Genomic DNA, 23264 nt, shown 5'->3' with positions numbered 1-23264 from the left:
GGCAGAGTACAGAGTAAAGGTGCAGGATTTTGGCTTATGTTAAAATTGGTTACACAAGTTAATGTATCATGTCAAATAATAGCATAGAGGCTGTAACCTTCTCTCATCTACCTATATACATATTCCATTCCTGAGGAGAACACCTGATCACCACCACACCTAAAAATTATCACCCACAATTTCCATTAGCTGGAAATTATAATGAGAAAAGCATTGGCCTTGGGACCAAGAGTGCCAGTCATGCCTCCTGACCAACTGGGCATTAGGAACCTCTCTGGTATGTTCTTATGTCTATAAAATGGAGATAGCAACACCTTCACTGGCCACCTCATAGACCTATGCGAAATTATCATTGTTAAGACAAAATTATAAAGCCAGAAATTACAGTGAACTTTCTCACCACAGAAATATTTTGTTCTGGATTCAGTGTGTATAGTTCAAAAATAGATATTTATTTGCTAAAAGAAATAAATAAATCTTACAATTCATATTTAATATGGATTATCTCATTATTTATAATATTCTTGCTTTAATGGGTAGTTATCTAGCCTTTTTCACATCTTGGGTCAAGTGACTCATAATTACCTTTGTTCAGTTTGTTAGTTAAATTAAACTTGTGAGGAAAATTATAGTTTTCTACCATATTTACATATAGAGAAACTAAACAAAGACATTAATTAGGAACTAATTTTCTTGGTGTTGATGAAGACTAATGTAATTCCTTCCATTATGCTTCCTGCTCTAATTAAAAAGACTTGCTGTCTAATTTGGTGCTGTCCAACAAGAATATACTGCAAGCTATGTAAGTAATTTAAATTTTTCTAAAAGCACACATACATATATAAAAAAAGGTTTTAAAAATGTAAAATAAGTCTTAATAATATATTTTAGGTAACCCAATATAACCAAGATATAATTGTTTTAATATGTAATCAGTTTAAAAATCATCAATGAGATGTTTAAGTATTTTTATACTACGACTTTGAGATCCAGTATTTATTTGGTTACATAGCATTTCAATTTGGACTTTGAAAAATGGCAATAAGTGACCAGAAAACATGAGTTGCTTGAAATGTCAGAGCACTTTATTTCAAGCTACCTTTCAAGTGCTTAGTGTTCATAGGAAATCTTTCTGGTTAGCAAAGATATGATTGTTCATATTTACTGTTCAGAGAGCCAGAGAAGTATTAGGTATGTGAGTTCTGGAACCAGTCAATCTGGGTTCACATTCTGATACATCACGACTAACTGGATAAGAAAAGGCAAGTAACTTTCTATGTCCCAGGTTTCTCCTACCTAAAATATTTAATAGGTTATTATGAGTATTTAATGCATTAATATCTAATGCCTGACAACAGTAGGCATTAAATATTAGCTATTTTTATTGTTATTATCAGAGAACATACAGAAGATAATTCTTCTTTTTCTCCTTCCCCCAGCAAAATTTGTAAGAAAGTAAGTATGTTAGGTCTATAACAGGGTTTGTGGTGTTGAATTGTGTCCCCTTAAATATGTTTAAGCCCTTACTTCCAAGTACCTCAGAATATGACCTTATTAGGAAATAGGGTAGCTGGAGACATCATTAGTTATAAGATGAGGTTGCTTTGGAGTTCTTAATCCATTTACAAGGGACAGAGACTGAGACATAAAGGGAAAATGCAATACATCAAGCAGACATATAGACTGGGGCTATGTGACTGCAAGACAAGGCACACAAAGATTGCCAGTCACCACAGAAGCTAGGAAGGAGTGAGGAAGAATTCTAGAGACTTAGAAGAAGTACTTTCCTTCTTGCACCTTGATTTTGGATTTCTCGATTCCAGAGCTGTGAGAGAATACATTTCTATTGTTCCAAGCAACCCAGTTTGTGGTTCTTAATTTCCTCAGTTGTAAGAAACTATTACAGGTTCTTTTCCTAAAAGGAAGCACTCTATTTAACAAGCAGCCAAGGTCCTGGATAACCGACAACCTGGCAATTGTAAAACCTCCCAAGGAATCCCAGGAGACTTTGATAAAGTCTGGGCAGCTCCATCTTCCAAAGAGCCTTTAAGCTGTTCCTCAATTCCATGCATACACCTGCATGGAAATGTCATCAGACAAGTTATGAATAAAACAAGTCATAAATGAATGAGACAAGTCATAAACAGGGAGAAACAATTTCCATTACCTCCTCAGGGACTAAACTGGTGTGAGAATGTCACAAAGTCTATCATGTGTTTTTAATGGACTTGGTAATTTTTTTTTACTTGTAAAATTTCCAAAACATTGTATTATGATCAAAACATTAATTTTAACTTATTTTTTATTTGTGTGTATCCATAAAAAATAGGACAGTAAAGATGTGACATACAAAGAAGTAAAATCAAAATAATCTAAAATGATATGGGTTTTTATATTGTTAATACTCCTAGGACTTTTAAACATTCTATACATGTTCTATAGTTTTTCACTATTATTTACAGCTATAGTCCTTTCTCCTCATATATATATATATCCATGTACATTTTCTCCCCATATGTATACATATATGTATGATTTGTGACAAATTTGCAAAGAAATTTCTTTAAAAGAAGCATTTGTTTCAATTATTCAGGAATGCTTGGATCACTGTAAACAAAGTAAATATTCAATAAAAGTTTATTATATTGATTTTAGTCTGATGATTATAAAATAGATTCTGGAAATGAATTTGTTATTTCAATCTTATGCCTTACTAGTTCTTTTTATTTACCAGGAAAATATTTGCTTCTATGACACCATCAATCTAAGCATATAAAATGACCTCTTCAAATCTTCTTTAATATTTATAAGAATGTAAATTGCTTCAAGTAGAACTTTAGACTTAGAAAAGACCTTGGAGATTTTTTGTCTTAAACTTTTTATTTTATATACAAAAAAATCAGAGTAAGGGAATATTAAAGACTTAACCAAGGTCATATAATTATTAAATGAAAATCCAAGCTATAACTCCTGTTACCCAAGTCACCTAAAACCCAGCTCAGTAGCCTTTACATCACATCACCAAGAGATATATATATAATCATCCTTTGTGGCAGATGAGGGGGATAGTTAGTAATGCATTAGTGAAAATTAAGCAGAATTTAGAAAACTGGCCTTAACTGTAAAATTGCATAATGCATAGGAAGCTCTTAGCATGATATGGGGCACATAATCAACATGTGTTCAATGGGACTATGATTATTCTTGTTATGTAATTCAGAGACTCAGTGTGGAATAAGGGAAAGCCTAGTGGATTTTGAAATTAGATGTGCCTGGGTCAACTGGCTTGTAAAATCTGGGCAAACCACTTCATCATATCAATTTTCTTACTGGCAAAATGGTAATAATAATGAGACAAGGTAAGAAAAATATTGGATAAGTAGAGTCATTTGCTCATATTGAGAATGAAATTAGAGTCAGTTGTTTCATATTTCATATCTTGAATCAAGACTACAAACAGCTAAAAGAGCTATCTCCTGTCATCAATTCTTATTGAGAAAGGCACAGGCCAGGCTCACATCAACTCTATCTTTGGTCACCAAAGGCCCCACCACACCCCCCAACCCCGTCTCCCTTTCTACCACACCCCTTGTCTTTGGCATTGACTCTTGAACCTAAGGCCCTGCTGTCTTCGGAGTGTTCAAAAAACTCCACTGACATCACCTTGCTTGTATCTCTTTCCCTAGGCCCCATATTTTCTTTTAAAAGTACATCTCTCTCCCTTCCTTCACTTTATTATCTCAGGCACCTGTCCTTGTCTTTCTAAGATAAGGACTACTTAGCTGATAAGCCTACCTACCTAAGGTAACATTCTCAAAATATGTTCTGTGGAATGCTAGTCTCTAAGATGCTTTATGAAAGAAGGCCAAGTGATTTGGGGAAATGGCTTTAGACTATATTCCATAGTAGCAAACATCCACCTTCAGAAAAGTACTGGCATTTCCACAACTCTACATCCCTTTCCTATAAAGGGCTGCCCCTGCAGACACCCATGACTCTGCCTGAGGGTATCCTCAGATATTCAGCATGCCCTAACAGCCTCTATGCAGGGCCAGGGTATCTATGCTGCCAAGAGTAGCCCTCAACAAATGCCAGGTAGCGGGAAGTGGATGTAGCTACTCCAGCTTCCTTGTCCTCAGCTGGTCAACCCTAAGGTAGGTTCTATACAGTTTCCCAGAGGCTCCAGGCAAGTGAAAGCCCCAGATGCCCACTCCAATAACTTGCTCATTAATTAATCCTACACGGGCTTTCTTCCCTTCTTGGTCTCACTTTCCCACTACCCTACCAGTATATTCTGAGATCCTCTTTTAAATAAACTACTTGTCTCAAGATCCATTTCTTCTTTCATTAAAGATTCACAAACCAGCAATATTAAAGGCTACATGAAGTCTTTAGGAAGTAAGTCCGTTACATTTGACAGATTAATATATTGCCTTCTCAGGGATATTAGCATCTTAACAGCTTCTTATGCAGAATTGGGTCTCCAGAGGTAAAAATTCAGGATCCATGGTAGGTGGAATATAAAATAATTGGAGAGGTATGTGTTATTATGTCCTTCAAATCAAGCCAGGTTAGTTTCTGTCTACTCTGTTATCAAGAACTAACAGAAGACTAAAAAGTATATTCATGAAATTTGGGGACAATCCAGGAGGTATACAGGGTAAAGATAGTCCTTTTTTTTTTTTAATTACTCTAATAAAAGAAGAAACTTTATGAAGAAGGAACCCATATTTTAGTAAAAAGTCTCAGACAAAACCATCTGGGACCACAATGTCTTAAGGGGTTTGAGGGAGAAAAAATAATAAGCAGAATTATAAAAACTTAAGACTTGAACTACTCTGTAAAATACACAAAAAATATTTTATAGAAGAGTAAAACCCTGGCTTACATAATAGAGACATATAGTTGGGAACACTGTAGAACGCACTCCTGTTCTACCTTTAACACAACCATTGGCAATAGTCAGGTGCTCTACAGTCCCAGAAGAACCCAAGTGGAAGGATATACAAAAATAAGCCTTATAAATGGAAAGGTAAATGAAAGAGTCAAAGGTCAGTGTGGGGATGAGGAGGTAGTTTAGTGTAATTCGGGAAAGTTCATCTCCAGGACCTGATTTTTACCACTTTTAGGAATTTTCTTCCAAACTTGGCAAACAGTTTACACTCCTCCTTTTGTCATCTAAGTCTCACTGTCCCATCCATGTCCATTTTTAGGTATTGAGACATTAAAAATTTTTAAATGCATTGCTCTGGTTCAACATTAAAAGATTTTACTTTTTTGTGAATGTGGTTATTTTGAATTCCTTTGTAACTTATAACAAAATATTAGTAAATGAGATACAAAATAAGGAAGAAAAATTTTAAAAATCCTAATTCTTTTAGGTGTACATTCTCTATAAAATAAAAAGAACAAAAATTACTAAAGAATGAGAAAATGTGAGAAAGGAGTACCAGGAATCAAACATGGTCATGAATTGGGGGTATCTGACATTTCCATCTTCATCAAGGAGGATTCTGTCAAGTAGCTTGACTCTTCATCAGTAATCTCTACACCAAACCTGAAACAAATAGCAGTTAGCATCAGTCACCCCCCAAGTTCACATTTGGGTCACCCATACCCACAATACCCTAAGCATATGGCTGCCATTAACGCTTTGTTACTGCTGCAGTCCTCAAGATCAAGAGCACCACGTGAATATCAGAGGTTAATCAGGGTTTTGATCGCTTCAGCTTTCTCAAAGAAAGAGATTCTACCACAGAATCCCTGCATTGGTGGAGCACAGAAATAGAAATACCGGCATGTTGAATTGTGTGTGATTGTCTTCTAAAAAAAAAAGTTATTCATTACACTAAAACACTGGTATTGCTTAAACAAGTTAACTCTGAAAGGGCTTTCAATTGGACTGCTTAGCATGAAAGAAAAGGTAGAGAAGAAAAGTGCCTTTCGAAAAACAGCTTCCTAATGCTCTTGCAAAGCATTTCATAATGGCTTTAAGGACATTTTGCATACAAATATTTAAAAAGTGCCAGTGTTTATTCATCAGCAAGAAAGTGTTTTCATTTCTCAAGAACAATCAAAACATAATCCTTGCTTGAATAACTGGCATAAATAAGAATGACTTAAGCAATAATAATGAACAAGGCATTCATTCATCATTTTGCAAAGCTGATAAAACCCAGCTGACTTTTGGGAAAGAAGGGAATATATTTTCTTTTGGCTGTGCAATGAAAGAAAAACATCATAAAGGATCCCTTTTTTCCATTTTCATTATTATTTCCTTGGTAATTATAAAAATAAACCATATACACTATCAACAACAATGCAAAAAACAAAAATGACTCTTTTTACAGGCTGCAAAGAATTAAGTTATCCCGTATGAGTATTTCACAACTACTCAAATTTTAATAACATCTCAGGGACTCTGCAGTAAGATGTCCTTTTTTTTCACTTGAATAAAATTGGGAAAAAAGAGTAGAATCAATTATTTAATATGGTACCCGCATAAATACTTTAAATCTTATTTCCTTTTATTCTCTTCATTGTTTTCTAACAAAAAAGTTAATGGTAAAAAAATTAATTAGAAATTAATAGTACTAAGGAGTAAATATTTGGTATTTTTCCTGAGAAATGAAGATTAATTCTTGAGTTTTACTTGAACATAAACTCTTAAATTTAGTATTTAATAAGAAAATATTTTTAATAGGCATCCTGGAAAGAATACCAGATTAAAAATCTAGAGACTTGATTCTAGTTTATCCACCATTGTACAGCTATGTCATCATGGAAAAATAACTTAAGCTTTCATTTTTCAGTCGTCTAAACTCTCAAACACTGAGTGGTCATGAGATAGTGAGATAATGAAAACAGAAGTGATTGAAGTGGGGAGTGGTGGCACATGCCTGTAATCCCAGACAATGTTCCTATTTTCATGTAGCCAACATGTGCAGCAGAGACAAGTAGTTAAGTAGTCAATAAAAAATAACTTGTGTTTACTATAAGGATACTGGTACTTATAAACACAGGAATTGTTAATATTTGAGATAATATATGTTGATTAGCTTGATATAGTTTTCTACAATGTACACATATTTCAAAACATGTTGTACAATGTAAACACTTATAATTCTTACTTGTCAATTAAAGAACAAAGAAATGACATACACAACAGAAATTTTAAAAATCTTCCATTCTATTACCACTTTAATAAAAAGTGTTTGGATGACCCATACTGTAAAATTAATTAAACTTAGGTCTGGAATGCATTTAACATTTCTAAGTACAGACATCTTATATTCACAAAATAAACCAGACTTCTAATAAAATGATAAAATCCTGATTCAACAAATATGTGGGGACCCCAATCATGCATTACACATGATATTTGTGCTTTGGGGTACAGTGATAAGATATAGCTTGCTGTCCAGAAGGGAATGCAGAAAGTAAAGAAAAAATTGTAGTAAGATATGATGAAGAAATACAAAATATTAAAGGTGCTTTTGACAACATGCTCTAACTCAGATGAAAGGTGAGGAAAGAAAAGATGAGTTAAGAGTCAACTAGGTAAAGTAGAAAAAAAGATATAGCATTCTAGGTGAGAATAGGCACATTCTGGAAATGAAAGGAATTAATCTCACTAAGGTCCAAAGCTCATGTGGAATAATGGAGGCACCAGCCCATAGAGGCATTAAAAGCAGCTATTTTTATGAAGTATGGACTTTATTCAAAAGTGTAGGAACTGCTGGGTGGGGTGGCACATGCCTGTAATCCTAGTGGCTCAGGAGGCTGAGGCAGGAGGATCGTAAGTCCAAAGCTGGCCTCAGCAACTTAGCCAGGGCCTAAGCAACTTAGTAAGACCCTGTCTCAAAACACAAAAAAGGGCTGAGAATGTGGCACCCCTGAGTTAAGTCCCTGGTACCAAGAAAAAAAAAAAAAAAAGCTTAGGAACTATTTGTGATGGTCTTCTTTGTGCATCAACTTGGCTAGGCCGAGAAAGTATCCTACAAAGGTGATTAAATTTCATAATAAATTGATTTTAAGTAAGGGGTGGGCCTGATTCATTCGGTTGAAAGGCTTTAAAAACAGAGCCAAGGCTTCCCCCAAGAAGAAATTCTGCCCATGGACAGAAGCTCAGCTGTTGCAAATTTGTATTGAAGTTGGACATAAGAAATTGATGATCCTGGTAGGAGTAATTGTACGAGAGTGAAGGGTCCAAAATTAAACTTACTGGGTGGAGGAGTCAGTGGAAGTTGAAGGGACAGAAACTGAGAATATACTTCTCTTCCAAGAAATTTAGAAAAGAAGGGAAAAGGAAAGAGAAGGAAACAGGAAGGAGAAATAGAGTTGAGACTGTTGTTGTTATTTTTAAGATGAGAAAAACCAGTACTATTAAATGCTGAGAGAGGCAGTACTAAGGCAGAAGTTTAAGACAAGAAAAAAATGAGAGGGAATTATCAATAGAGTGTGTAAAAAAAAAAGATAACAGAAAGGTGAAAGAATATCTCTTTCAACCATAGTGGTACTAAGTAACTGAAAACATGGATTATTTTTGTTTGTATGTTTCCCTTTGTGTTTCTTCTCATGATGGCTAAAGGCAGAAACAGTTACCACAGATCTATTTTGGGATTCTGTTTTTATTTACTGTTCATTCTTTTTATTTTTAAACAATATTTCATTATAAAAATTTTGGCGATATAGAAAAATACAGAAGGTAATTAAAATCATCTGTAATGATACCATAAAAAATACCTGTTTCACTGAAGCAGAGAAGTAAGGAAGCATGGGTTTATAGGCTTTTAGATATTAGGAGTTTTTAATTTTTATTTTTAAATTTTTGTGTAAAGTAGGCTGCAATGTTTACAACTGAGAATGGGGTGGGAGAGGAAAGTAAATGTGAAGCATGTGGTTTGAAGAAATTGAAAAAGCTCTGAAATAAACCAGTGGAAAATGGGAATGTGGAGTTGCCTAAAAAAAGTAGCAGGAATTGACAGAATATTTTGAGAGCCCCAGAGATTTGGTGATAAAAAAAAACTGATAGTGATATAAATCTACTGATTTATATGATTTTCCCCAGCAGCACTATACAGCCTGGTGCAGGGGAAGACAAGCAGTCAGGTTCAGTCAGGGTTGGGAATATGCTAGTAAGTGTGAATGGAAGACAACAAATCAAAGGAGTTTAGAAATTTACAAGAAAATAGCTATCAGGAGGAAAACAGAATCTAAGCTGTGTCCAGCTTAGAAAGGAAAGAGAAAAGAAGTATGTAGTTAAGAGAAATTGAGAGAGAGCAAAGATGTTAATTGACTAGATAGAGCAGGTAGGAGACATTAGTCAGGAATAGTCGGAAGGTGTGATTTCAGAGATGTAGTTATTTTGGATGATATTATATTTGGTTTTGGATCATACCCAAAAGAGTTTATATCCTTAAGTACCCTAAAGACCTCCATCACTTAGAGGGTAGAAATACAAATAAAAACTAACATTAAATGATAAATTAATATGTCATTAGCAGCATGCTAAGGATTTTACACATATTATATTCCCCTTTAATCCCAACAACTATAAATTAAACTAAAACTGTCCTAATAAAATCCTTTTTTTAAAAAAATATTTGCCTCATACATGCTAGGCATGCACTGTATTACTGAGCCACAACCCCAGCCCATCATAGGGTCACTGAGATCTCTGAAGGTCCTAAAGAAGGTTAAAGAAAAATAGTATGAAAATGAGGCCAAAGATTGAGGAGGATGTGCTTTCTCTCCCCTTCTTGCTTTTTTTTTAAAAAAATTTTATCTCAGTTGTTGATGTACCTTTATGTTTTATTTATATATGGTGCTGAGAATCGAACCCAGTGCCTCACACATTCGAGGCAATACCACTGAGCCACAACCCCAGCCCATCATAGGGTCACTGAGATCTCTGAAGGTCCTAAAGAAGGTTAAAGAAAAATAGTATGAAAATGAGGCCAAAGATTGAGGAGGATGTGCTTTCTCTCCCCTTCTTGCTTTTTTTTTAAAAAAATTTTATCTCAGTTGTTGATGTACCTTTATGTTTTATTTATATATGGTGCTGAGAATCGAACCCAGTGCCTCACACATTCGAGGCAATACCACTGAGCCACAACCCCAGCCGCTCTTTCTTGCTTTTATTGTGAAATAAATTTTTATTGGCTCTTTTTAGTTACACATAACATTAGAATTCATTCTGATATAATTATAAAAGCATGGAAAATAATTTGTTCCAATTCAATCCCCAGTACTCCCCCTTTCCCCCTCCTCTTCCCTCTTCTTCTTCCCTTCCCTCTCTCAACTGGTTTTTCTGCTACTTATTATGGTATTTTTTAGATTAGTGTCTTGTGGATGTACACAATGGTGATATTCACTGTGGTCAAATTCTTGTATGTACATAGGAAAGTTAGGTCAGATTCATTCCACTGTTTTTCCCTATCCCATCTTTCCTCTCCTCCCATCATTCCCCTTCATCTACTCCACTGATCTTTCTTCTCTTTTTTATCTACCTCCCCCCTTATTTTGGATTACCTTCTGCATTATCAGAGAAAACATTTGACCTTTGACTTTTAGGGACTGGCTTATTTCATTTATCATGACAGTCTCCAGTTCCATCCATGTTCTTCCTCTTTAAAGTGTCAGGGGAAGCAGAATCCTCAGCTAAGAGCTGGAATTTTACCACATCAGTAACATTTAGAGAAATTGAGAGTGCAGCAGAGTCTGTTCCTCATGGACTGAGTGGGCACAACGGGAAGATTTTAGAAGGGAAAAAGTGAGAGGTTTTAAAGAGGGAACAAGAAGCCCAGGAGCTCTTACATTAGGATAAAAGAATTATCATAGGGTATATATATATATTGGACATCTGGGGGGTAAGGGTTCCACTGGGTAGGGTGGCAATAAAAATGGTGTGAGGCCAGACAGATGTAGATACTAAAAGAAACTACAAACATAACCATCTAGCTTCTATTTTTGGCTAATTACTAACCTGGGTAAGCAGGTCATGGGTAAGCAGTTTAAGTTCTCAGCTGTAACAATAATAACCAATATTATTATGATATGAAAATTTTGCATGTGACAGTGGCAGTATGAACAACAAGTAGTCAGCATCATTCCAAACCTCTCAATGAGGCGACTTCCCTTATTGTTTGTTCATTTAGTTTTTATCATATAAGCTCAAAAAGAAAGGGATACGTAACATCTTAGAGTAGTCCTTTAGTTGTATTAACCAGAATGAACACGAGAAAAGGACTTTGAAAAAATGATTTGTAATGACATTTTTAAAATGGAATTTCTTAGAATGAGTTATAAAGTGAGAAGTCTTGGACTTCGGTTCTCAGTTCTGCCACTTACTTTGTGAGAGACCTTGACAATCTCTTAAATCTCTCACAGATTGTTTCTTCATTTATAAAACAGGCCAGATAGTTGCGCTCAATTGACCTCACTAGGGTCAAGTTGGCTAATAAACATATCATAAACACATAAAACTACTTTATAAATTCTAAATTCTTCATGTCAGACATTTGTAATATTAACAATACAATTGGGCAAAGTTTGCATACACCTGAACACTATGTAGGGAAATAGTGGATGGTTAGTTTCCTCTCACTCCCTTTGCATTCCTTGTTCCTCCAAGGAGTAAAACTCGATTTCTGCAGAATTTTAATCCATTTGCGTTACTGGAGAACAAAACAATTAGACAATAGGCAACAGCCCAGACAGGACAAAGCTGGAGATTTGTGCAAAAGAATGAAGAGGAAATGTTTTGATCCTGAGCAGGTGTTCTCCCTAGATTGTCTGACATGGAGCTGACTTCTGAAAAGGCAGTTTGCATCTAGGTGGGTTTGCCTGGCGGGGGGGGCACTGTTCAGGATTGTGAAGGTCACATGGGATGCTGTGGGAGGAGGTGAGGGAGATTTTCTAAGCATTAAGGGGGTTGGTGGAAATCTGACCTTGAAGAATTTTTTTTCAGCCACACAGCAAGGCCTTTACCTGATCCAGGGGCAGGAATCTGAGTGTGAGTTGTCCACAGTCTGCAGCTGGCAGACGAGCACTCACAGGCCTCTGGGAAAGTCCACAGTGGAAGTGGCTGTGGGCAGGCCGAGGGGCATGCCGGGAAGGCTGTGGGCAGGCCGAGGGGCATGCCGGGAAGGCTGTGGGCAGGCCGAGGGGCATGCCGGGAAGGCTGTGGGCAGGCCGAGGGGCATGCCGGGAAGGCTGTGGGCAGGCCGAGGGGCATGCCGGGAAGGCTGTGGGCAGGCCGAGGGGCATGCCGGGAAGGCTGTGGGCAGGCCGAGGGGCATGCCGGGAAGGCTGTGGGCAGGCCGAGGGGCATGCCGGGAAGGCTGTGGGCAGGCCGAGGGGCATGCCGGGAAGGCTGTGGGCAGGCCGAGGGACGAGGCTTGCTGGCCCATGTGCTGAGGGAGGAAGGAAACCCTTAAGAAAACCCGAGAGGAAATTTTGGGCCTTTTGAAGAGCAAGTGACCAGGAAGCAGGGTTAGTTGTTTTAAATTTCCCTTACAAGATGCATTATATTGTTTGCAGCCAGTACCTCTTCTCCAGTCAGAGATGTGTCACCTCTATTGTTTCCCAAGTACCTCAGTTTGGTCCAGATGGTGCAGAAGGGGACTGTTTCCTGTGGCCTCTCCATACTGTCCCGAGTGTTAATGATTCCCACCTGGACTGATTTCCTCATCCTGGCTTTTTAAGTCTTCGCTGACTGGCCTGTAATTTTTTACGGTACAATGGGGAGAAATGTCTCTGAACTTTTACTTTTCTTCCACCCGAAATGGATAATACAGGCCTTCAGGTTTCCAAAATCATATTTTAAATCCCAGTATAAGTGTTTCTATCCTAGACAATACATTTTATGTGCACATTAATTTAAGAGAGAGCACCAGCTCTGTGTAAGTGAGTTACTGATGAAATCCTATTAAATGTAACCCTATCCGACCTGACTGCAACATGCAAACTAATTGGAACATAGCTCCTGGGTAATTTTGAACAAATAGAAGATTTACACTTCTTTTGTTATGCCTGTAGCTAGATTTTACAAGGCCCTAGATAGAAACTCTTGGTCTGATTTTACGTAGGCGGTTTTCCTAAATGATAAGTGGAAGAATATCCAAAGTCCCAGTTGAAATTATTATCGCTCTTATTTTTCATATATAACCTAGTTATTTTGAAAGTTATAGCCAATGAACTTATCTGTGCAGACTGACTATTGCAGTCAGCTTCTACATCTTGCTATTTTCTAAAGATCTGATTTTAAATATTCTGGTAATATTTGGAAAATTTTCTTGCTCTCCCTTTCCTCTTTGCTCTGTGAATCTCTTGTAAGAGGCACTGCCTTTAAATTAAAAGCCATCAGAGTAGGTTTATGATATTTAAAAAATATAGTGGAAGAGATGAATGTAATTAAAATTAATCAGAAGAAAATAATCATTGAAAAATATCTATTAATCAGCAGGTAAATTATGTTGCTATGGGTTATGTCATTGTTGTTTTGTTGCTAATAAAGTATAATATAGCCCACATTTGTAACCATAATCATTGCCTTTTAAAGGCTTATCACTTGTGTCATTTTAAGACTAACATTCTTTAACTGAAATTAAAACTTTTACTTTGGCATCACCATTTCATAAATATAGATTGGACAAACTTGTATATAAATTAGTTTTACCTCAAATTATAAAATTTTTGTTTTTCCACTTCATAATGTTTCTTCTTTGCAACACAATATTTCTATATTGTTGATGTTTTCTTAATATACAGTGGAATATGAATTAACACAAAAATGCATAATATGAAACATAGTCTCCTTCTGTAATAATTGTTTCTTTTCCTCTCTCCCTTCCTTCTTCAAGAATAACTACCTTCAGATGCTTCAACTCCAGAAGATTTTTTTTCAATATACAGAGTAAAGTATTATTTTTAAAATAAAATCATATTTTTAATTTATTCCATCATTTTTGCCTTCAATTAATCTTAGGATTCTGCAAATAATTGTATAGTTATTCTTTATAAATATATGTGTGGCTATGCCATAATTCATGCCACCACCCCATTACTGATGTATGTGTATGGGTTGTGTTCAGTTTCTCCTCACAGCTTACCTTCTTGAATTATGTCTTTTTTTGCACCCCACATTGCTGGCTAAATTTTTAAAAAGAGATGGGTTTCTAGTGACCTAATGCCCCTTTCTTGCTTATTCCTTTTTTCATTTTGTCTGTTTTTTGAAATGCCTTTCTGACTTTTAATTCTTGTCTTTTTCTTTCGAATCTTTTCTTTTCATTCCCCCATTTTTTTCCCCATTAAGGATAAAGGTTCTCTTCACATAAGATCTCTCCTGAGTGGTACCAATATGCCCTCCTCACTCTTTCCAATCCCAGCAGTGAGAAGAGGCACGAAGTATTAGGTTTCTGATAAGAAACAAGAGTCTGTTGCTGGCAGGGAGCCTTGTCAAGATCCCCCTCATTCTGAGCACTCCATTCCCACATGAACAACAATGAATGGAGATTTCACCCGCCCACCCCACATTGTTCAAGTTGTCCTTTGCCCTTTCCATCAAATCTTGGCACCCAGGAGACAGCAGACCATGTTCTGAATTCAACCCTGGGGAGCCACCGATCAATATCACTTGACTCTTCTTACCCATTAGTTGTTCTCTTTCTATGCCTGACGTGAGGGATGCCTAAGCTATTCTTTGTCATGGCCCCTTCTCAGTTGGCCCAGCTAACCCCTTAGAGGGTGGGATGGCTATCTACAGCCCCTAGACAGAGCACCAGGGACAGAGTAGTAGGATATGGACAAAGTGTAAAGCTGAGTCATGGGACATAGATTCTCTTACTGCTTCAGCTTTAGACTCAGAAGAGATGGAGAAAGTTACTGTATTTATCTCTTTATGATCTTAGCTATCAAATACCAAGAATGTCAGCTAAAAGTTTGCTTAGTTCATGGAATACGCTAATGGAAATTTATAAAACACTTCGAAAATAATATTTTTAAAAAGTTATTTTATATTTCATCTTTCTTTTTGAACATGTTATATCTGACTTCCTTTTTTATATCTGAAACTCATTTTCCCAGCCATACTTACCTATTCCTCCTTATAAATTAGTTATTATTTATGAAGCACAAATATGTTTATATTTATCTCTAATAAGAACTTCTTTTCACAGAATTCTTGGGGGAGGTGAAGAGGGTAAGATTCAGAGAAGGGAGAAAGACATGACTTGTCATTTTTTGAGTTCTGATTTTAAAAACTATTGCTTAAACTTATATGAGACACATTCTCTGGAATACCTTTGTGATTATTGAGACCTTAAGTAGCAACAATCAAGTAAGCATGAAAACTATAGGGAGGCTAAATTCCTGTCTGATAGTAGGTTACAAACTTAGAAAATCAGAGTGATTTTTCCAAATCACAGATAAGTTGATCAGGAAAACCAAATCCCTAAAGCAATTCAGTGTCTGATTGACTGAGCAAAGTCTTCATTTGTCTATATTTGAATCTTCCAGCTTCAGTATTTAATCAGTGTATTACAGCTTTGCTCCCAAATGCCAATTTTCTTTAGGAATCAAATAGTGGATTGTGGGGGTACCAGAACAAATGAAAACACGTTAAACCCTTTAGGATATTATGTTCTTTTTAAAATATTTTTTAATTGTAGATGGACACAGTATCTTTATTTTTATTTCTTTCTTTATTTTTATGTGGTGCTAAGGATCGAACCTACGGCCTCACCCGGGCAAGGCAAGCACTCTACCACTGAGCTACAACCCCATCCCTAGGATATTATGTTTTAATGCTTTTCGTGTTTAAAAATAAGAAATACTTACCAGGCACAATGGCACACACCTGTAATCCCAGTGGCTTGGGAAGCTGAAACAGGAGGATCCTAAGTTCTAAGCCAGCCTCAGCAACAGCAAGGCGCTAAGCAAGTCAGTAAGACTCTGTCTCTAAATAAAATACAAAATAGGGCTGGGGATGTGGCTCAGTGGTTGAGATCTCCTGAGTTCAATCCTTGGTACCCCCCCAAAACAACCCACTTTACTTCATTTTAGAATAAAGCCTTAATAATCAGAAACTTCCCTGAAATTCATCAGTTGCCTATTGGTTAATATTTGTAATTTTTTGATGGCAACAAAATAGCTATAAAAGTAATTGAAATTTACAGAATGATCTTTAAATGTAGCCTTTTTAAAATTTAAGCTTCTGCTTCTGCTCTTTAGATACCATTAAGAAATGAAGAAGCAAACCACAAACATATGTGTCTAAAAAAGGATATATCCAAAATACATAAAAGAACTATTATACACTAATAAGAAGATAGACAACCAAATTAAAAATAGACAAAAAAATTCATCAGATTCACAAAAAATGGACAGCTGTCAGTAAATTCATGATAAGATGTTTGACACCCTAAATCATCTGGACATGCAAATTACAATCATAATAAAATGGCTAAAATTAGAAAAGTTGAAAATACCAAGTGTTAGAGAGGCTTTAGAGAAGTTGGATTCGCATACATTGCTGGTATGTATAATGTTTGGAAACAGTTTGGCAGTTTCTTACAAATTAAATACATGCTTACCACCCAGCCCAACAATTTTACTTCTAGATATTTACCTACAACAAACGAAAACATATGTCTACATACAGACCTATACATGAATTTTTTTAACAGTTTTGTCCAAAGTAGCCCCCACATAGGAATATCCTAAGTGTTTAATAGGTGAATTAGACAAATTATGGTATATAGGTACACTACCTAGCACTAACAAACTACTAATACCAAGACTAAATCTCAGAAACATGCTGAATGAAAGAAAACACCAAATAATACATATTTTATGAATCCAGATGTATATATAAAATCATACAAAAGGAAGTCAGCCAGGGACAGAGGGAAGCTTACTGCAAGAGAGCATGAGAGAACTTTCTGGGGTGATGGAAAGGAAATAACTTATATCTTGATTGTGGTGGTATTCACATGGATATACACATTTTTCAAAACTCATGGAACTTCACATCTAAAATATATTGAATATTTATTTAAACTTAACTCAAAAGAAGTCTGTCTGGCCTTTGACCTCAGATTCTGGGAGTTAACATCTAAGCCCTTGGTTGTCATAGGAGGTAGGAGTGTCTTTGTTTATCTGGGTTTTTGGGTTATCCTGGCATCTGTCAATGTAATGTAGACCCAGAGCTGGTCACACCAGACAGTATTTAGGGTAGGGATGACCCACATCAGAAAGATCAATAATGTTATATAGGGTAAGGACTGTGGGTCACAGAGTATCATCTTGACCAGAGAAGCTGACAATAGGTTATACTTACCTAATGGATCCCCGATAAAAACTCAGAGCATCAAGGCTCAGGTGAGCTTCCCTGGTGGGCAATAACCTGTGTATATTCTTAGACACAGATAGTGAGAAAATACCATGACTGGACTCAATGGGGAGAAGACAAATGAAGTTCCAAATATAATATTTTTCCCTGTGTAGCATTTTTCTTAGATGCTGTCCTGTGTATTTCTACCTTCTGCTGATTTTAATCTGAGACTTTTGCCTGTGATGAACTCTGTGAGTATAATAGCTCTCAGTGAGTTCTGTAAGTCCTAGTAAATTACTGAACTCGGAATGGTTGGAGACCAGCCTGTCCTCCTCCAAATTTGTAATTGGGATCAGAAGTGCAGGTGGTCTTATGGAGGACTGTGTTCATTTTAACTTTGCAATTGCCTAAACTTCCAAGGAATTGGCTCTAAACTTCAGCATCAGGATATCTCCATAAAGATGACTTTTCATTCCTATTATTGCACATATGTATGTACATACGTGTGTGTGTGTACATACCTGCCCCCAGTAGAACACTGTACTTTTAGTGTTAGGAAAGAAAGAATCTCTTAAATATGAAATGTCGGAAGCCATATTAATGTTTTATACTCCGGATTTTAAAGGTATAAATAGGACTGTTCAAACTTAGAGAAATAACAGACATCAACTAATTAGCAGACATTATCTAGGAAAAGTGGGATGAGACAAAACAAACTGCAATTTATTATTCACTATAGCTATTATTTAAGTAATATATGTAAGGGTCATTTTGTCCTTTTTATATTTTTAGGAGTTTTAAAATTAAATAATACTAGGAAAACTTACGAATTTCATTCTTTGGATTTCTATTGGTTAAGAAAACTGAATGAGTGCTAAAGAGAGAAGTACTCCGAAGACTTCAGCTTTCTGGCCTTGTGCATGCTAGGTAAGTGCTCTATGACAGCTATAGCTACATCCTCAGCCCTCGGCAGATTTAATTCCAAGTCCAAGACTCTTTTTATGATTCTGTCTATAGCCAATTGTGTTATTCCTTCCCTCCTTTTCATTTTCCTTTTATTTCCACAAACATTTATTGAACACTTGGTAGGTTTGGGGCTCTCAGCTGTGTTGGTTTAGGAACAGAGTGGTTTAGCAGTATCCCAGTCCTCTGCTTACCAGATGCCAGCACCCTGCTCCCAGCTGTCACACCAAAGATGTCTGGAGACATTGCCAAATATCCCCTGTGGAGTTAAATCTTCCCCAATTGAATGCCACAGTTCTAAGGAAACTGATTTCTAGATTTTCAAATCATATGCATATTTTTCTTATAAAATTAATCTGCCCATATTTTGTTAAAATTAACAGACTTTCTTTATGTTGGATCTCTTTCCCCTTCTGTCACAGGACTTCTACTTTACAAAAGAAAGAATTTCTTTTTCCTCATTCAGAATTTTAACTGTGACTCATTGCCTGGGAGAGGATAAATCCTTGGCCCCCCAAAAAGGAATAATTAAAACTTCTAGCCTCCCAATTTGTCTCATTCAGAGATGCATTTACAATTAATTTTGCTTTTTGATATAGCCATTTATTAAAAGTAATAATGTATACAATGTTGGATCAACTGCATGTTAGTGAAAATTTGACACTTAGCATCTTATGGTCACAAGAATAAAAACCATTTAATTCCATTTATTCATATACTCTTGTTTGAGACACATAATAAAGAGACCAAAGCTTTTTTTTAAGGTTTAATGTTTAATCTGTTAATGATTTTTACTTGACTTGTTTTTCATACCACCTTAACACAAGATGGTTAATTATGAAGATAAAAATAATTTTATGATCACAGCTTTTTAAGCATAAAATATGTTAATAAACAGTTCTGTAGAGGAAATAAAATGGGTAATAAGATTTGAAGGAGAAAAAGCAGTAAAATTTCCAACTGTAAAGGATGAGCTTGTTTGAAATTTTAAAAAATAGATGATGATAGTTATCAAACCCCTTTCAGATTCATTTAAAAAGTTATATGCAATTTGATTTTAACATTTCAATATTTTCAGTATACCAGAAGTTACTACATCTCTCAGTTATATAAATTTTTATTGAATAATTTTATACATAAACTTCAAAGATTTGGGTACTATATATTTTCAAAATGATTTTAGGGTTACATGAGTGAAAGGCTTGAAGGCCACTCACAGTAACTGTAAATCGTGTTTGGCAATCAGGGAAAAAACGCAATGCTCAGGCTAAAGCTAGGACACTCTGCCATCTGGTGGCTAAGAGACTTTCATGGCACAAGGCAGGAATAAAGCTTTGTTCCAACCATGCATGAACTGACTCATAAAACAGTATCTAGAATCAGAGATGAAACAAGACATATAGAAACAGAGAAGTAACAATGGTTGATTGGTAATACTATTATTGCAAATTCAGAAAATTCTCATTGGTGGTTTTTGTTGTTGTTGTTTTGTTTGTTTTTGTTTTTTACTGTGTAGGATAAAACCTGAAATCTCTCACCTAGAATCAACTAATTCCAGTATTTTTTTTTAATGATAGTTCATGTGGCTTTATATCATAAATGAAACAAAAAACTTTCTCTGTCATTTTGTTGTGAAGAGACAGAAGATAATTTTGGTGCCCCATTTGTGTACACTATAGAAATGTAAAATCACCAAAGATTACATTATTTGTAGAACTTTATTAAAAATTAGCATTTATGTAAATTCTTACCACCTGTTTCCAATGGCTGTTTGAAATTCTTGTTGACTTATATCTTCTTTTAATTTGTTATTCTTTCTGTCAGAAATAAGCAAAAGATGGGAATGAACCTAGTCATAGTAAATCTAATAAGTGAAGTTCTAACCTCCTGAAAATCAACCAACCATTCCTCAAATTATAAAATAACAGAACTTTTTAAATGGTTCCATTTCTAGAGTAAGTGATTTCAACTTTTATGTGTGTTATTTTGTGTTTTCTAGACAACTTGGCATAAGCAGAAGAAAAAATATCTTTTCCAAATGCAGCTTCACAATATTCAGAGTTACTAATAACATACGAACCAAACTACAAATTGTTCCAGAACTCTCCATCACTTTAATAGAAGTGCCAATTAAAGTATATTTCTCTGTATTATGTCTCAGTCCAAAAAACATTACCAATTTAATAAATACTATAAATGATGGCAGGTTTTTAGTTCCCTTAAGAGTAATCAATATAGAAACAAAATATAAACATTAAAAACAAAATGGAATATTTGAAATGCTTACTTGAAAATAGTTAAGAGTAAGAGGAAATCAGATCGAAATAAATTTGCTGATTTTTCTTCAATTCCAGTTAAAGTAAAGGTAGGACTGATTCTTCTTTTATTACAAAATTCTAAAAAACAATAACACTAAAACCATAATTTAATGTCTCAAGATGAAAAGAGAAACCAAATTCAGCTCTTTTTTTCTTTCCCATTGATTTAAAACTTATTTTAAAGGTAAATACCTCGATTAATTTTCCCATCATTTGGACTCTTAATGAAAGCAAGAACTCTCTTGCAAGAATTTGGGGGTTTTATTTTTCTTTGAATTACAGCAAACACTTTTTAAAAAAATATTTAAATACATTAATAAAATGATTGTATGTGTGTTTGTACATGCATATAAGCATGTAACTTTAAGTCCAAAGCAAGCCTAATGTTGGTATTAACTGCTTGATATTATAGGTCAGCTTTAAGAAAGTAAGCCTATCCAGGGAAAGTCTCATGTCTTTTATTCTTTTCTCCTTACTGAGCTGCCACCACTTTGGGTGTAGTAAATACTCAGTAAATAAATTAACAGACTAAAATGAATGAACAAGATTATGCCCAAACAGGCTGAGGAAGTCATTAGAGAAATATAATTTGGTCCCCTAAGGTCGATATTAACATTGCCCAGTAAAACTTTATATATAGCTTCTTCTGAGTTATTTTAGGTTTTAGCTATTTATTTTGCTTAGTATTTGATTTGATCAATTGAAAAATGACAGTTTAAAATTTAACAGAAATAAAATTAATTTTTCAATGGCAATACATAGGGCTAATTCAGAGCTTAGTAGCTAGTGGGTGGCATCTGGCTGGCAGATGTATTTAATATTAACATTTTTGAAAAAGGAAATTTATATAAAACCTGGATTTCTGGTTCCTCTGTAAAAAAATCGTAATTATCTATAATCCACAACAGCAACAATTGCCAGGGCTGCATGGCCACTGCTCTCTCAAGAAGCAGCATGTTTATCTCCATCACCACTACTGTTCTCTAAAACTGAGGCCAAATGTTGGATGCAACTTACTATCTACTTGGTATGGAGAAATATTCCCTGCGTACCATGTTTCCATTGAAAGAGATTAAAATGGCTAAATAGTTAAAGAAAATGGGAGAAAGACTGATTCTTCTAGGAAGTAACATGTATTACTACAAGTTTAATCTTTGAACTAGAACCTGCTGCAACTACTCACATTATTTGTGAGTAGTTGAAGTTGTGATGCCCCACCCCCTCATACCCCCCCACCCCATCAGGATAGCTGATGAGCTTTGTCAACATGTCAATATGTGTGTATATGTAAATATGAATATAATCAAGCTTTTAAAGAATATATCAGCTCTAAATAGAGACTAACATTACCAAAATAAACCCTGAAAAAATATTTTTAAAGATTTTGAAGGCCAGGTGTGGTGGCACATTCCTGTAATCCCAGCAGCTTGGGGGGTGGACCCAGGAAGATTTCAAGTTCAAAGCCAGCCTCAGGAAAAGCAAGGTGCAAACCGATTCAGTGAGGCCCTGACTCTAAATAAAATACAAAATAGGGCTGGGGATGTGATTCAGTGGTTGAGTGCCCCTGAGTTAAATCTCTACTGCCCCAAAAAAGATTTTGAAGACTAAAGATGCCTAACTCTATTGGATAGTAAAATATGAAGTTTTATTTTTGTGTGTTTTTTAAGTTTTGTGTGTCACTCACACAAGACCAGATACCTCAGAAAGTTCAGAATAGACTATAGTATGTATAGAATTTAGAATGCAATCACATTAGCATTGTTGAATAGAAAAATCAAAATGCAAAAAAAGTCATAGCTATACCCAACTCAGGAGGCTGAGGCAGGAAGATTGCAAATTTAAGCCTCAGCAACTTAGCTAGACCCCATCTCAAAATAAAATAAAAAGACTTGGGGATGTAGTTCAGTAGTAAAGTGCCCCTTGTTTCAATTCCTAGTACCACAAATAAATAAATAAATATAAGGGGGTAATGTTTTTAAATTAGTAGTAGATTCTGTATTTCACTGCAGAATTGTCAGATTTTTTTAACCAAGTTTTTGTTTTTTGCAAAAAAGAGGGATGCAAAGATTATGTGAGGTTTTCCTTTAAAAAACTATGCTTGTATTTCTGTAAATTCATTTATTAATAATCCATCTTTTATGCAAAATTAGGATTTATAGAGTACTTGTGAATATACGTTTATGTGGTGGCGACCATTATGCAGTGAAACGTGGCTCTTCTGCCTTGTTGAGTAGAAGCCGAGAGCATTTAAGGCATCTACCTGCCTTATGGGCACATATATAGGTAACAATTTAAGTCCAAAGCAAAGCTAATATTACCTTGGAGGAAAGAGTGTGGTGTGTTTTTTTTGTGGAAGGTGCCATTGTTTACTTAACTGTTTTTTACCTCCTCCTCCTTCCATGGTGGCAGGTCCTACTTCTTACAATAGAGGCTTTGGAAATGCTTGGCACTCTTACTTCCAGTGTTTCTTTCAGCTATGTTTATGTGACATGGCTACGGATAAAATGAAATGAAGAGAAATCTGTGGAATGACTTCTGAAAAGATGTTCACCCTAATAAAAAGAGGCACATGGGAGATGTCTTTCTGCTTGGAATGCGCTCCTTTTTCCTGGTGTTAAATGAAGCTGTCTGCTAAAGTGAGGTCCAGA

This window comes from Urocitellus parryii, chromosome 14 (genome assembly GCF_045843805.1).
Source record: "Urocitellus parryii isolate mUroPar1 chromosome 14, mUroPar1.hap1, whole genome shotgun sequence".
Taxonomy (NCBI): Eukaryota; Metazoa; Chordata; class Mammalia; order Rodentia; family Sciuridae; genus Urocitellus; species Urocitellus parryii.
This window is presented reverse-complemented; position numbering follows the sequence as displayed.